We start from the raw sequence: 17,296 nt of genomic DNA on the forward strand, positions 1-17,296 counted from the left end.
ACAGCTGACATAACTTGTCATAACCTGTCATATTAAAGTCATAACAGTGTCATGACACATACATTTGTAACATATATTGCATTATTTTATTCCTGGTTATGACACCTACATGAGTGCATTTATTAAATGTTTTTTTTCCCTGCCGAGAAGTTTCCTTTTATTTGAAAGTTAGGTTCTTAAGTTCTACATCTTTTATCTTTTCACTTTTACGTAGGTGTCATAACCAGCCATAACATAACAGTCACCTCCAAAACCAATTCTTTCTTTGGCCGCCTCTCCTTCCAGTTCTCTGCTGCCAATGACTGGAACGAACTACAAAAATCTCTTAAATTGGAAACACTTATCTCCCTCACTAGCTTTAAGCACCAACTGTCAGAGCATCTTACAGATTACTGCACCTGTACATAGCCCACCTATAATTTAGCCCAAACAACTACCTCTTTCCCAACTGTATTTAATTTATTTATTTATTTTGCTCCTTTGCACCCCATTATTTTTATTTCTACTTTGCACATTCTTCCATTGCAAAACTACCATTCCAGTGTTTTACTTGCTATATTGTATTTACTTTGCCACCATGGCCTTTTTTGCCTTTACCTCCCTTCTCACCTAATTTGCTCACATTGTATATAGACTTGTTTTTTTTACTGTATTATTGACTGTATGTTTGTTTTACTCCATGTGTAACTCTGTGTCGTTGTATGTGTCGAACTGCTTTGCTTTATCTTGGCCAGGTCGCAATTGTAAATGAGAACTTGTTCTCAACTTGCTTACCTGGTTAAATAAAGGTGAAATAAAAAAATAAATAAAAATAAATAACACAGTATATGTCACAACAACAGGTCTAAATATATGTGTCAGTGTTATGAACATATTATGACAGGTTATGACAAGTTAGCTGTTAAGACATGTCTATGTCCGTGTCATTGCGTCAAATGATGCTGGGGTGTCAAGTGTTACCGAAAGGGTTGTATGACAAGTCAATGTTTAACCACATAGGATTTGGAACAAGAGCTGTGTCTATGGTTCATAGTTGTTTACTTAGCACACAGCCAGCGACTCATTAAGTCAGTTGGGTGAACTATCCCTTTAAGCCACACAATATGAATCCTCTTTTTGTCTGTGTTGCCGGTGGTGAGTATTATAATGATCTGTCAAAGGGTATACTGCAAGCCAGGTTAAGCCATGCTGCTGCAAATTTAGAGCCCTGGCCATTTTGCTGAGTGGGTATTTTTATGAGCAGGGTGAGATAAATGTTTCCTCCCAATGTCTTTTCCTTGTCACCCACAAGCCATTAAATCCTCACGATAATACCCATAGCCATTGAATCCATACGATACTACCCACAGACATTGAATCCTTACGATAATACCCACAGCCATTGAATCCTTACGATAATACCCACAGCCATTGAATCTTTACAATAATACCCAGCAGCCATTGAATCTTTATGATAATACCCATCAGCCATTGAATCATTACGATAATACCCAGCAGCCGTTGAATCCTTACAATAATACCCAGCAGCCATTGAATATTTACGATAATATCCAGCAGCCGTTGAATCCGTACGATAATACCCATCGCCATTGAATCCATACGATACTACTCACAGCCATTGAATCTTTATGGTAATACCCACAGCCATTGAATCTTTATGGTAATACCCACAGCCATTGAATCCTTATGATAATACCCACAGCTGTTGAATCCTTATGAAAATACCCACAGCCATAGATTCCTTATGATAATACCCACAGCCATTGCATCCTTATGATAATACCCACAGCCATTGAATCCTTATGATAATACCCACAGCCATTGAATCCTTATGATAATACCCACAGCCATTGAATCCTTATGATAATACCCACAGCCATTGAATCCTTACGATAATACCCAGCAGCCATTGAATCCTTATGATAATACCCACAGCCATAGATTCCTTATGATAATACCCACAGCCATTGCATCCTTATGATAATACCCACAGCAATCACTGTAAATCCTTACGATAATACCCACAGCCATTGAGTCCTTACGATAATAACCAAAGCCATTGAATACATACGATAATACCCACAGCCATTGAATCCTTACGATAATACTCACAGCCATTGAATCCTTACAATAATACCCAGCAGCCATTGAATCTTTACGATAATACCCAGCAGCTATTGAATCCTTACGATAATACCCACAGCCATTGAATCTTTACAATAATACCCAGCAGCCATTGAATCTTTATGATAATACCCAGCAGCCATTGAATCATTACGGTAATACCCAGCAGCCGTTGAATCCTTACAATAATACCCAGCAGCCATTGAATATTTACGATAATATCCAGCAGCCGTTGAATCCGTACGATAATACCCATCGCCATTGAATCCATACGATACTACCCACAGCCATTGAATCTTTATGATAATACCCACAGCTGTTGAATCCTTATGAAAATACCCACAGACTTTGAATCCTTATGATAATACCCGCAGCCATTGAATCCTTACGATAATACCCACAGCAATCACTGTAAATCCTTACGATAATACCCACAGCCATTGAGTCCTTACGATAATAACCAAAGCCATTGAATCCATACGATAATACTCACAGCCATTGAATCCTTACAATAATACCCACAGCCATTGAATCCTTATGATAATACCCACAGCTGTTGAATCCTTATGAAAATACCCACAGACATTGAATCCTTACAATAATACCCAGCAGCCATTGAATCTTTACGATAATACCCAGCAGCTATTGAATCCTTATAATAATACCCACAGCCATTGAATCCTTATGATAATACCACAGCCATTGAATCCTTATGATAATACCATTGAACAGAAAATTACTGCCATTAAATCTTTATGATAATACCCACAGCCATTGAATCCAAATCCATTGAATCCTTATAATACCCACAGCAGCCATTGAATAATAACACCCACATCATTGAACCCAGCAGCCATTGAATCTTTATGATAATACCCAGCAGCCACTGAATCCTATAATAATACGCACATCCATTGAATCATTATGATAATACCAACAGCAATTACTGTAAATCTTTACGATAATAACCACAGCCATTGAATCCTTACGATAATTCCCACAGCCATTGAATTGTTACGCTAATACCCAAATCCATTGAATCCTTACGATAATACCCACAGCCATTGAATCCTTATGATAATACCCACAGCCATTGAATCCTTATGATAATACCCACAGCCATTGAATCCTTACAATAATACCGACAGCCATTGAATCCTTATGATAATACCCACAACCATTGAATCCTTATAATAATACCCACAGCCATTATAATAAATACCCAAAGCATTGAATTGAATCACAGCCATTGAAGCATTACCATAATACCCAGCAGCTGTTGAATCATTTCGATAATACACAGCAGCCATTAAATCCTTATGATAATACCCACAGCCATTGAATCCTTATGATAATACCCACAGCCATTGAATCCTTATGATAATACCCACAGCAATCACTGTAAATCCTTAGGATAATACCCACAGCCATTGAGTGCTTACGATAATAACCACAGCCATTGAATCATTACGATAATACCTTCAGCCATTGAATCCTTATGATAATACCCACAGCCATTGAATCCTTACGATAATACCCACAGCCATTGAATCCTTATGATAACACCCACATCATTTGAATCCTCACGATAATATCCAGCAGCCATTGAATCCTTACAATAACACCCAGCAGCCATTGAATCTTTACGATAATATCCAGCAGCCATTGAATCCGTACGATAATACCCATCGCCATTGAATCCTTACGATAATAACCAAAGCCATTGAATCCATACGATAATACCCACAGCCATTGAATCCTTACGATAATACCCACAGCCATTGAATCCTTACGATAATAACCAAAGCCATTGAATCCATAAGATAATACCCACAGCCATTGAATCCTTACGATAATACCCACAGCCATTGAATCATTACGATAATACCCAGCAGCCGATGAATCCTTACGATAATACCCAGCAGCCATTGAATCCTTATGATAATACCCAGCAGCCATTGAATCCTTACTATAATACCCACAGCCATTGAATACTTACAATAATACCCACAGCAATTGAATCGTTACAATAATACCCAGCAGCCATTACTGTAAATTCATACGATAATAACCACAGCAATAGCTGTAAATCCTTATGATAATACCCAGCAGCTATTGAATCCTTATAATAATAACCACCGCCATTGAATCCTTACTATAATACCCACAGCCATTGAATACTTACAATAATACCCACAGCAATTGAATTGTTACAATAATACCCAGCAGCCATTACTGTAAATTCATACGATAATAACCACAGCCATTGAATCCTTATGATAATACCCACAGCTATTGAATCGTAACGATAATACCCACAGCCATTGAATCCTTATGATAATACCCACAGCAATAACTGTACATTCTTATGATAATTCCAACAGCCGTTGAATCCTTAAGATAATACCCACAGTCATTGAATCCTTACGATAATACCCACAGCCATTGAATCATTACGATAATACCCAGCAGCCGATGAATCCTTACGATAATACCCACAGCCATTGAATCCTTACGATAATACCCACAGCCATTGAATCATTACGATAATACCCAGCAGCCGATGAATCCTTACGATAATACCCAGCAGCCATTGAATCCTTATGATAATACCCAGCAGCCATTGAATCCTTACTATAATACCCACAGCCATTGAATACTTACAATAATACCCACAGCAATTGAATCGTTACAATAATACCCAGCAGCCATTACTGTAAATTCATACGATAATAACCACAGCAATAGCTGTAAATCCTTATGATAATACCCAGCAGCTATTGAATCCTTATAATAATAACCACCGCCATTGAATCCTTACTATAATACCCACAGCCATTGAATACTTACAATAATACCCACAGCAATTGAATTGTTACAATAATACCCAGCAGCCATTACTGTAAATTCATACGATAATAACCACAGCCATTGAATCCTTATGATAATACCCACAGCTATTGAATCGTAACGATAATACCCACAGCCATTGAATCCTTATGATAATACCCACAGCAATAACTGTACATTCTTATGATAATTCCAACAGCCGTTGAATCCTTAAGATAATACCCACAGTCATTGAATCCTTACGATAATACCCACAGCCTTTGAATCCTTACTATAATACCCACAGCCATTGAATCCTTACGATAATACCCACAGCCTTTGAATCCTTATGATAATACCCACAGCCATTGAATCCTTATGATAATGCCCACAGCCATTGAAGCCTTATGATAATACCCACAGCAATTACTGTAAATCCTTACGATAATACCCACAGCCACTGAATCCTTATGATAATACCCACAGCCACTGAATCCTTACGATAATAACAAGCAGCCATTGAATCCTTACGATAATACCCACAGCCTTTGAATCCTTACGATAATACCCACAGCCATTGAATCCTTAAGATAATACCCACAGCCTTTGAATCCTTACAATAATACCCACAGCCATTGAATCCTTACGATAATACTCAGCAGCCATTGAATCCTTACGATAATACCCAGCAGCCATTGAATCCTTACGATAATACCCAGCAGCCATTGAATCTTTACCATAATACCCAGCAGCCATTTCATCTTTACCATAATACCCAGCAGCCATTGAATCCTTACGAAAATACCCAGCAGCCACTGAATCCTTACAATAAGGTTACGTACAGCACTCATTGTACGTAATATTAGCAAGGTTTGTAAAGTGGCTTTTAAGATTCAAGTAAATTCCCACGCATTCATATTTTATTCCACTATTCACATTATATAGATTGTTTTCTTTGCAATTAATGAAAGCAAGTACCCTTAGGTGCCATTTTGTATTTAATTCTGCCCAGAGTGGCACAAGATCAGAGGAATGGTCATGAATGGTCATGAATGGTCATCCCACTGTAGTACACCATAGGGAGCAGAAACACCACTGACATGCGAGCACACAGCTGCTGCATGTAGGCTGCACTGACACACACACACAGGCAGAACATGCAAGCACTCCCAAGGGCCCTCTCTTTCCCTCTCGCTCGCTCTCTTGCACAAGCGCACGCACGCACGGGCACACTCAGAGTGAGTGCTGTTATCTTGTCTGGTGCAGAGACAGAGATGGGGATTGGTGGGGGAAATGAAAGGAAAGGACCAGAGGGAGAAAAGCCTATTGCAGCACAAATGACCAGGAAACTGAGCGGTGTTACAGTAGGGGAGAACATTGAGAATATGATATGTGTGGGGTTTGGAAATGGTTGACCTGGTTTATAAGATGGAGTCAGTGTTTAGAGTCAGAAATCTAGTTGAAAAGGGTACATTCAGCCACAAACTTGGTACTATAAGATTTGTGTAATAACCTGGTATAGGCCAAGGTGAAACATGTATAACCGGCTAAATCTTCTACCAGTTCAGTTGTTGGCTTAGCTTAGATGCCTGTTTTGAAATGGCAAGACATGGCAACAACTGTACTTTGAATTGGTGTTTCATTATTCCTTTTACGAAGTGTTGGAGTTTGGAGTGACATGTTGGTCATCCTCATTCAGGAGCTTTGAACATATCCGCTTGCGTTGGGTCGGAGAAAATGCTTGACACAGCCAGTGAGGCTTTCGCACCTGCGGATCAAACACACCCAATTAAAGCTCCTGAAATTTTAATCGTGGTGAATGAACTGCCACTGTGTAGGAGAAAAAAAGAGAGAAGGTGCAGAAAACGAGGTAAACTAATGATCGCATCGTGCCCTCGAGAGGCAATTTGCTCTCGCTGCGATTTGCGGCACCCCGCATCACAATCACAAGGTTCATTTAGGCCACACAAACAACTGTGAAGGGTGGCACTAAGTTTGTTAATTGCTGATATTGTCCCAACCTAGTTATGGCTGTCTATTTGACAGCCATTCCGGAGGGAATGTCAGCTGAAATGCAGTGGTTATAGCCTTGTCAGTAGGCATACAAACATTGCGTTAACAGTTTCCACGGGGTGCCGTTCTGAGGGCAAACGTGCCATTGCTCTAGCTATCTGTGCAGTGCATAGCAGCACCACCATAACACCATACTGACAGACACAGTTTAGGGACAGAGTGACAGAGGACAGCTAAGATACTGATTGAACTGGATATGTGTTTGCCATTTCTAATCATGACTTAATGAAGGGTTGTGACAGGAAACATAAGCCCTGTCCAGAAACAAGGCCTAACTGCTACCTCCTAGGGCAGTTGGATCTGGAAGGGACGATATTAACAAGATGGCAAAAATTCAACCAAGTGTATTAGAGTGTAAGTGGTGATACTGTCCTAATTCTTTCTAATCTACCCAAGTGTCTAGGCTTAGGTGGGTTAGAGGTTGTTTCTGGACAGGGCCATAGTTTTAATCAATAGGGATAGAGGGCTACAGGAAAATGCTTTTAGGAGGTTCACACTCAGTAAACACAAGAAACATTTGGGAAACACAGACCATGAACAGCATTTACAAGGGGAAAATAGTTGGGGTGAGTGGGCTAAAGTGTGGTACCTGACAGTACTGCCCTCAGTCTCCGAAAGGTCTTTTGTTGCATATGATTGAAGCTGACATCCACACTTCAACTACCTTCACCACTGAGTCAGAGAGCTGTAGAGGAGTCGTGATCTTGTAGAGTAACTCATGCCAACAAGCAGACAGGCACACCAAAGCTCTTTCAGGCTAAAGTGATGATATCTGAGTAGGAGGTAAAAAGGGAAAATGGATAGTTGAAACCAAAAAGAAGACAGAGGATCAATGCAAAAAAATGTACTCACTAAGCACTGGTAAACAAAATGAATGGAATGATTTTAGGTTGAAAATCTGTAATCGCTTTCTCCGTTGATACGTGGGTCAAGAACCAGTGAGGATAGCGATAATTGCATGTCAAAGTCATCAATCATGGATGTGGGTTGGAGACAGAGAAAAGGCCAGCCAGGGAGAGAAAATACAGCGTTTCATGTTTTATTGTTTGATTAAAAGTCGTGACAGGTTTCCCCGTTTTAAAAACATTTAGATACTGTATGTACAAATCTTTTTATAGCATCTACATACAGGTAATTGCCAAAATGATGGAAACAACAACATACATTGTCTTAGTAGGGCGTTGGGCCACCACGAGCTGCCAGAACAGCTTTTATGCACCTTGGCATAGATTCTACAAGTGTCTGGAACTCTATTGGAGGGATGTAACTTAATTCTTCAATGATAAATTCCATAATTTGGTGTTTTGTTGATGCTGGTGGAAAACACTTTCTCAGGCGCCTTTCCAGAATCTCCCATAAGTGTGCAGTTGGGTTGAGATCTGGTGACTGAGACACACACATAAACACACACCCTTTAACCCCAACATTGCTCCTTTGAGACCCCTCTATCAAATTCACTGAGATCTCTTCTTCGAAACCACGGTAGCAAAAAATAATGGGCAATTGCGCATTTTTATACGTGATCTAAGCATGATGGGATGTTAATTGCTTAATTAACTCAGGAACCACACCTGTGTGGAAGCAGCAGCTTTCAATATACTTTGTATCCCTCATTTCTTCAAGTGTTTATTTGATCAGTTACCAATATCTTACGCTACAGCTGAATAGCCATACTCCTGTGGGTATTGCGATGTTCCCACACAAGAAAACAATGGGAGGTAATGACGGAAATAAATAGACCAAAATAGAAAAACTACCACACAATTTAAAAATACAATGCCATAGTATAATTTCCTCTGTGGTATAGTCTGTGGTATATCTGTTCAATGAGGAATAGTTTGCTCCTAGTGTTTTTAAATGAGATATTCACATTCCATTCATTCACACATTCTTCACATTGCATAGCAAAGGGAAAGAACAGTCATCTGGAAGGAGAAAGTTCTTTCCATTGGGTTTACTGCACCTCCTCTCATGCACACAGCAGTTAATTGCCTTGTGATCAGGGGGATATTGAAAAGATCAAAACAGAGTTTCAGTGGTAAAGAATTTACATTCCAGTTGTACAAAACTTTGCCTCTAGAGTCTATACCTACCCAGCCTCCAGTATGAAGCGATTTCAGTGCCAACATAAATTGCATTTGAATTCCATAATATTTAATATTTGAATTAGGATATTGAATTCGTAATGCACAGATTGAATCCATAAATTGTATTTCATGATTTGAAACTGAAATGAGTGAATATTGCATTCAGTAAAAAAAAATAATAATTGAATATTAAAATTGAATATTTATATTTTTGGTTTCAAAATGGCAGATATTGCATTCATTGTTTGTGTATCAAGCTTACAAACTGTCATTTCAAGTTGATCAAGGTTTCATATACTCAAATTCTCAGATGCATTCAGATTCAGTTTCCAAAAACCAGAGAACCAGAGAAAATATCCTGGTACTTTGCCAGCAAGGAAAAGTAGATGAGAACAGATAGAATTAAACAGCACTGTGGTAAATAGATGTTTCTGGCGCTTTCTGAAGCCAATGTGGCATGTTGAATTTATTTTCCTCCTATGAATTTCGCTCTAGTGTTTTAACTTTTTCGGCTATAAACTATCCTGAACAAAAATATAAATGCAACATGCAACAATTACAGTTCATAGAAGAAAATAAATTCATTAGGCCCTAAATCTATGGATTTCACATGACGACTGGTAAGCGGCGCAGACTAGGAGGCCCACCCACTTGGGAGTTAAGTCCACCCACTGGAGAGCCAGGTCCAGCCAATCAAAATGAGTTTTTCCCCACTGTCACGTTGTTCGTAATAATGATCGGACCAAGGCGCAGCGTGAGTATAGTTCCACATCTTTTAATGAATAAGTGAAACTGAAAACAAAATAACGAAACTTACAAAGACCCGTGACTACGTAGTGCTCAAACACACTATACATAAACAATATCTCATAACCCACAGGTGGAAAAAATGCAACTTAAGTATGTACCCAATTAGAGACAACGATTACGAGCTGCCTCTAATTGGGAATCATACACAAACACCAACATAGAAAAATAAACCTAGAACCCCACATAGAAATAATAAACTAGACTAAACACCCCAAGTCACACCCTGACCTACTTTACCATTGAAAATACAGTCTTTCTATGGTCAGGACTTGACACCCACAAAATAACTTGTTTACAAACAGCTTCCTTTGTGCAAGGGCAACTCATTAACCCCATTATTGTACACCTCAGGTGTGGTGAGTGTGGCTCAGGTCCCTAATTAACACATTAATTTACACAATGCGACAAAAGGGGTTAACGAATTGAAAGGAAAGGAAGTCACTCAAATAAGTAAATAAGAAGTAAACCAAAACACAGCACACACTAGGAATGAATACAAATTAAAGCACTTCTAAGTAAATCTATTAAAAATAAAGCATGAGGTAAATGGAAAAATGACTTAATAGAACCATAGGCACATGGGACATTAGTTTGAGTGATGGGGTTCTGACCCGGGTCTCCTGTGTGCCAGACAATGCAAGTTTTCAGGTCTCAGACAAGTCACTCATCACATGAGCATGGTCACCGAGCCACCTGTGTTATATTTCACCCCCCTTTGAGCTCCTTCTTGAAGAGACCCATCCAAGTCACAGGACCAATGCCTAGGCTTTAGCTCAACCCAGTCAGTTACATGTTAACCTTAACATGACTACCCTTGCCGGAAACTTGAAACTAACACGTCTAACACAAACCATTTACAATTTCAACCTCAATGGGGTAGGGACATCCCAAGGATCACGGATAGCATGGACCCTTCTGTTTACCACAGTGATTGTTTGATTCTATCAGTTCTCATCTACCTTTCCTGGCTGGCAAAGTACCAGGATGTTGTCTCTGGTTTCAAATCAAATCAAATTGTATTAGTCACATGTGACGAATACTTACGAGCCCCGAACCAACAATGCAGTTAAAAAAAAAAAAATACGAATAAGAATAAGAAATAAAAGTAACAAGTCATTAAAGAACAGCAGTAAAATAACAATAGCGAGATTATATACAGGGGGTTACTGTTACAGAGTCAATGTGCGGGGGCACCGGTTAATCAAGGTAATTGAGGTAATATGTACATGTAAGTAGAGTTATTTTTTTATTTATTTTATTTTATTTTAATTGTACCTTTATTTTACTAGGCAAGTCAGTTAAGAACAAATTCTTATTTTCAATGACGGCCTAGGAACAGTGGGTTAACTGCCTGTTCAGGGGCAGAACGACAGATTTGTACCTTGTCAGCTCGGGGATTCGAACTTACAACCTTTCGGTTACTAGTCCAACGCTCTAACCACTAGGCTACCCTGCCGCCCCAAAAATTAAAGTGACTATGCAGAGATGATAACAACAGAGAGTAGCAGCGTTGTAAAAGAGGGGGGGGGGGGGGGGGCAAAGCAAATAATCTGGGTAGCCATTTGATTAGATGTTCAGGAGTCTTATGGCTTGAGGGTAGAAGTTGTTTAGAAGTCTCTTGGACTTAGACTTGGTGCTCCGGTATCGCTTCCAGTGTGGTAGCAGAGAGTCTATGACTAAGGTGGCTGGAGTCTTTGACAACTTTTAGGGCCTTTCTCTAACACCGCCTGGTATAGAAATCCTGGATGGCTGGAAGCTTGACCCCAGTGATGTACTGGGCCGTATGCCAGTACTACCCTCTGTAGTGCCTTGCGATCGGAGGCCGAGCAGTTGCCATACATTGCAGTGATGCTACCAATGGTGCAGCTGTAGAACCTTTTGAGGACCTATGCCAAATCTTTTCAGTCTCCTGATGGGTAATAGGTTTTGTCATGCCCTCTTCACGACTGTCTTGATGAACTTGGACCATGTTCGTTTGTTGGTGATGTGGACAACAAGGAACTTGAAGCTCTCAACATTCTCCACTGCAGCCCCCATCGATGAGAATGGGGGAGTGCTCGGTCCTCCTTTTCCTGTGGTCCACAATCATCTCCTTTGTCTTGATCACATTGAGGGAGAGGTTTTTGTCCTGGCACCACACGGCCAGGTCTCTGACCTCCTCTCTATAGGCTGTCTAGTCGTTGTCGGTGATCAGGCCTACCGCTGTTGTGTCATCAGCAAACTTAATGATGGTGTTGGAGTCGTGCCTGGCCGTGCAGTCATGAGTGAACAGGGAGTACAGGAGGGGACTGAGCTCGCACCCCTGAGGGGCCCTCGTGTTGAGGATCAGTGTGGCGGATGTGTTGTTGTTTTTTCTCCCCAATTTCGTGGTATCCAATTGGTAGTAGTTACAGTCTTGTCTCATCGCTGCAACTCCCGTACGGACTCGGGAGAGGCGAAAGTCGAGAGCCATGCGTCCTCCGAAACACAACCCAACCTAGCCACACTGCTTCTTGACACAATGCACATCCTACCCGGAAGCCAGCCGCACCAATGTGTCGGAGGAAACACTGTACACCTGGCGACCTGGTTAGCATGCACTGCGCCCGGCCAGCCACATGAGTTGCTAGTGCGTGATAAGACCTGTCGGCCAACCCTCCCTAAATCCGGACGACGCTGGGCCAATTGTGCGTCGCCCCATGGACATCCCGGTTTGCTTGCGGCCTCGACAGAGCCTGGGCTCGAACCCAGAATCTCCGGTGGTACAGCTAGCACTGCGATGCAGATGTGTTGTTACCTACCCTTACCACGTGGGGGCGGCCCGTCAGGAAGTCCAGGATCCAGTTGCAGAGGGAGGTGTTTAGTCCCAAGGTCCTTAGCTTATTGATTAGCTTGCATTCAACACTATGGTGTTGAACATTGCGTTCTAGTCAATGGATAGCATCCTCACATAGGTGTTCCTTTTGTGCAGGTGGGAAAGGGTAGTGTGGAGTGCAATAGAGATTCCATCATCTGTGGATCTGTTGGGGTGGTATGCAAATTGGATTGGGTCTAGGGTTTCTGGGATAATGATGCTGATGTGAGCCATGACCAGCCTTTCAAACCACTTCATGGCTACAGACGTGAGTGCTATGGGTCTGTAGTCATTTAGTCCTTTAGGTTACCTTAGTGTTCTTGGGCACAGGAACTATTGTGGTCTGCTTAAAACATGTTGGTATTACAGAGTTTTTTCCCCCTCTGGTTGCACATTTAACATGCTGATAGTGCTGTTAGTGCCAGCATTAGTCTGTGGTGGTATGTAGACAGCTACGAAAATACAGATGAAAACTCTAGGTACATAGTGTGGTCTACAGCTTATCATGAGATACTCCACCTCAGGAAGGTAAAACCTTGAGATTTCCATAGATATCATGCACCAGCTGTTATTTACAAAAATACATTATCCGCCGCCCCTCGTCTTACCAGACGCCGCTGTTCTATCCTGCCGACACAGCGAATAACCAGCCAGCTGTATGTTGATAATGTTGTCATTCAGCCACGACTTCGTGAAGCAAAAGATATTAGTTTTTAATGTCCCGTTGGTAGTTTAATCTTCCGTGTAGGTCATCGATTTTATTTTCCAAAAATGGCATGTTTGCGAGCAGAACGGAAGGCAGTGGGGGTTTATTCGATTGCCTAAGAATTCTCAGAAGGCAGCTCAACCTCTGGATCCTTTTTCTCCGCCTTCTCTTCACGTAAATGACGGAGATCTGGGCCTGTTCCCGGAAAAGCAGTGTGTCATTCAGGTCGGGCTCGTCGGACTCATTAAAGGAAAAAAAGGATTCTGCAGTTCGTGGTGAGTAATCGCTGTTCTGATGTCCAGAAGTTATTTTCAGTCATAAGAGACGGTAGCAGCAACATTATGTACAAAATAAGTAAAAAAATAAGTTAGAAACAACGCAAAGAAAAAAAAGAAAAATACAATTGGTTAGGAACAGCCTTCTTATCATTGATTCTGAATGCATCTTTGAATCTTATCTTTGAATCTGAATTTAGAGAACCTAATTTCAAAACTGAATCTGAATGCATCTGAGAAGTTGAATATATGCAACTGAAAACTTGAAATTATATTTTGTAAACTTGATGCAGACAATGAATGCAATATCTATCATATTGAAACTGAATACATAAATATTCAATTTGAATATTCAATTTAATTTAATTAAAACATTTCAATTTAATTTAATTTAAAAATGGAATGCAATAGTCACTCAATTTAGTCTAAAATCATGAAATACAAGTTCAATTTATGAATTAAATTATTCAATTTGTGCATTACATATTCAAAAACATTACATTCAAATTCAATATCCTGACACAAATGAAAAATTATGGAACTCTTGGCACTGAAATCGCTCCATTCTCCTGCGCTGCCTCACTTTCTTCCTGCCTTCCCTGTAGTCCTGTCCTGCCTCTAGTCCTGTCCTGCACTGTTTGTTTAACACGTTTACCAAACATATTATTGCCAAAGGTACTGTATCACAGATATTTGGCTCTCAGCTCAGATGACATCAATTCTCACCTTATTGATGTGCAAACTACTCAAAGCGTGTAATGTTATGCTTGAAATAAGATTTTGATGAAGGCCTGTCAGTGTATTCAGAAGCACAGACAAGAAAATGGTAAGATATTCATCCAAATGCATTCTTTCATGAAATGCCAGAAAAATCAAATGAATTGAATGCCTGTCTCATATGCACCTTTTGACCTGTCCTCTGCTGCTCCCACCCTCTCTCTCTCACTCACACAGTACACACACACTCCTCATTAAAATGATAAATTGATTCACACTCCAAGCGCACATTGCAGAGCCCCTGTCGCCATAGCAACAGCCTGGGCTGTGCTCGCCTCCAGGAAATAAAGAAACAAATGTATATCACAGGGTGCTGACCGCCGTCTTTGCCCCTTGCGGCGTGTGTGTGGGTGTGTAGGTGGGGTGTTGAAACTACCAAAAGTTCAATGCAAACCAGCCGAGGAAAAGTTTCCATTAGGCACTGTATGAAGAGGCTGAACGCAAGTCGCTTTTTGTGTCTGAGTCTGGTTGTTAAAGAGATACCGAGACCAAAAACACCTCCCCTTAACAGATGGCTGATATTACTCACATTTTTCATCATCCTCAGGCTTCGGCTGTTGACTCTTAGATTGAATAAATCATAATTGCCTGCTCCTTTCTTCATGTTAATAACTTGGATTAGATTACACTGTACCAGGTCTCTTCCACAATCGTTTCATCACAATGCCTTTGCAATTACATATTTTAATAGTGCGTGTCTATCTGATCTGGCTTTTAATCAGAACGGCATAGGAAGCCTCTGTTTGATCAGATATTGCCGGATGAAATCGTTAGAGATAAGTGTTTTTGTATCAGACGATCTGAAAAATTCAAGCACCGGGGATATGATTTTCCATTGAAGCTCAAAGCTGGAATGTATCTATCCTAAAGAAAAAAGCTTAAAAATGCAAGCCTGAATTCGGGTTACATTGCAGTGTACAGAAGAAAATCTACTTTGCACTCCAAATCTACAGCAAGTTCCTATCTGTCTGGCAGCAAAATCAAATCAAACGGTCGTCACCAAGTGGATGCTGACCCCAGGTGTACATTAATGCAGAATTATGCTGATCTGAAATTGACTGGTAGTAAGCCTGTCTCCAGTCTCCTATGTGTGTGTGTGTGTGTGTGTGTGTGTGTGTGTGCGTGCATGCGTGCGATGAAAGATAGAGGGAGAAGGATAGAGAGATAAAGAGAAGGAGAGTAGGAGGAAGAAGGGAGGGGGGGAGTGTGTTTCTCCTACACGTTGCCCTGGTAACTGCATAATGAGGCCCCAGGTGTGGGACACAAGGTTCCGTGTGCATCGTCAAGGATACCATCGGGGCATGGACGCTCTTTAACCATCCGATAGGGCAACTATTCTGCCCACTTCTATCCTTGCATTATTCATCTTTCCACGACAACAAAGACAATTCACAATAAGCAAGAAAACAGTTAACTCCCATCCTCAATCAATTGAGCATGTATTATTAACACGATCAATTAAAGGGCCTCTCTGCGGGTTGAGATAACCTGTTTTGGTGGAGCATGTGTTAAATAGGCAGGGCTTCAGATGGTGGATAGCAGACCATTTCTGGGGGGGTTGAGAACTCCACCCTTGAGACTATCTAGGATTCTGCAGTTCATGTTTGGCAACATCTTTTCATATCTCTGGCTCCCTTTAATCTCCCTTTAATTGGCGAGTTTAACCAGTCACCTCATGGGGCATGCAGATCTCTATTCCGGCACCTCAATTTAAGAGCATCGTTTCAACTCCGCACGAGAGAAGAAGTTAACACACTAACAGAGACGGATTAGGGAAAGTAATGATTTGGAGACTACACAATTTGCCCTGAGAATTGACTCATTAAAATGCCTGCAAAACATAGTTTAGCTTCATTTATTAAACAGAGAAGATGCAACGCTGTGTTTCGCATGGATCCCATTTGGTTAATGAAGTGAATTCCTGTAGTACTGTATGTAGCTATGCATGTGTGCCTTTGTGAGTGGAGACATTCATGTGAACACGTGTGTGTGTGTGTGTGTGTGTGAGCGTACATGCCTGTGTGTCTGTTTAGCATATTCCTCAGTAATAAATCATAGTCAGTGTATACCCGCAGGCGTTTTGGTGCTAATTTAGACCCCCAGTGGCTGTGGACATCATCCACAGCAATCTGCTTGGTGCCCGGGGCTGCCTTCTCGCTCTCCATCTCCCTGACACCAGCCTGATCGCCTAGCTAGTGAACCCCAACTCGCACGGTAATCCAGAAAATGAGTGCCTCTCCAATGGTTGTGTAGTCTGTTGTGCATTTGAGTGTGTTTAGGATAAACTACTTTAATTAAACAAATGGGAGAGAACACATTTTGCTGTTCCCAAACAAACCAATGTGTCTACTTTCTAGACAAAATAGTGGTCTATTTGGTCTTTAATTAACTACTTATGGTAGACTATAGTGTAATGAGGATCGATGTGTATCATGGTGGCTGAGAGTTTTAGATTGAGGAAAATAGACGGCCTTTAAAGAGCTACCCCACAAAGCCAATACTCTTTCTGACTCATCTCCTTTTGGAAGAAGATTCATGCATGATTCATGAGTACAGGTAGGCCAACTCTAGGAAGACAGACTGTGTGACCTAATCATTCTAGTCTAAGATATTGTTGTATTTTTAGGGGACAACTCAGGGTGCTACTCAAACCAGGGACTCGGGGTATCTCTAGTGCCACTAGAGATTCTGAGTTTGAGTCCAGGCTCTGTCTCAGCCGGCCGCGACCGGGAGACCCATGGGGCGGCGCACAATTGGCCCATGTCGTCCGGGTTAGGGGAGG

This window comes from Oncorhynchus nerka, linkage group LG24, assembly GCF_034236695.1.
Source record: "Oncorhynchus nerka isolate Pitt River linkage group LG24, Oner_Uvic_2.0, whole genome shotgun sequence".
Lineage (NCBI taxonomy): Eukaryota > Metazoa > Chordata > Actinopteri > Salmoniformes > Salmonidae > Oncorhynchus > Oncorhynchus nerka.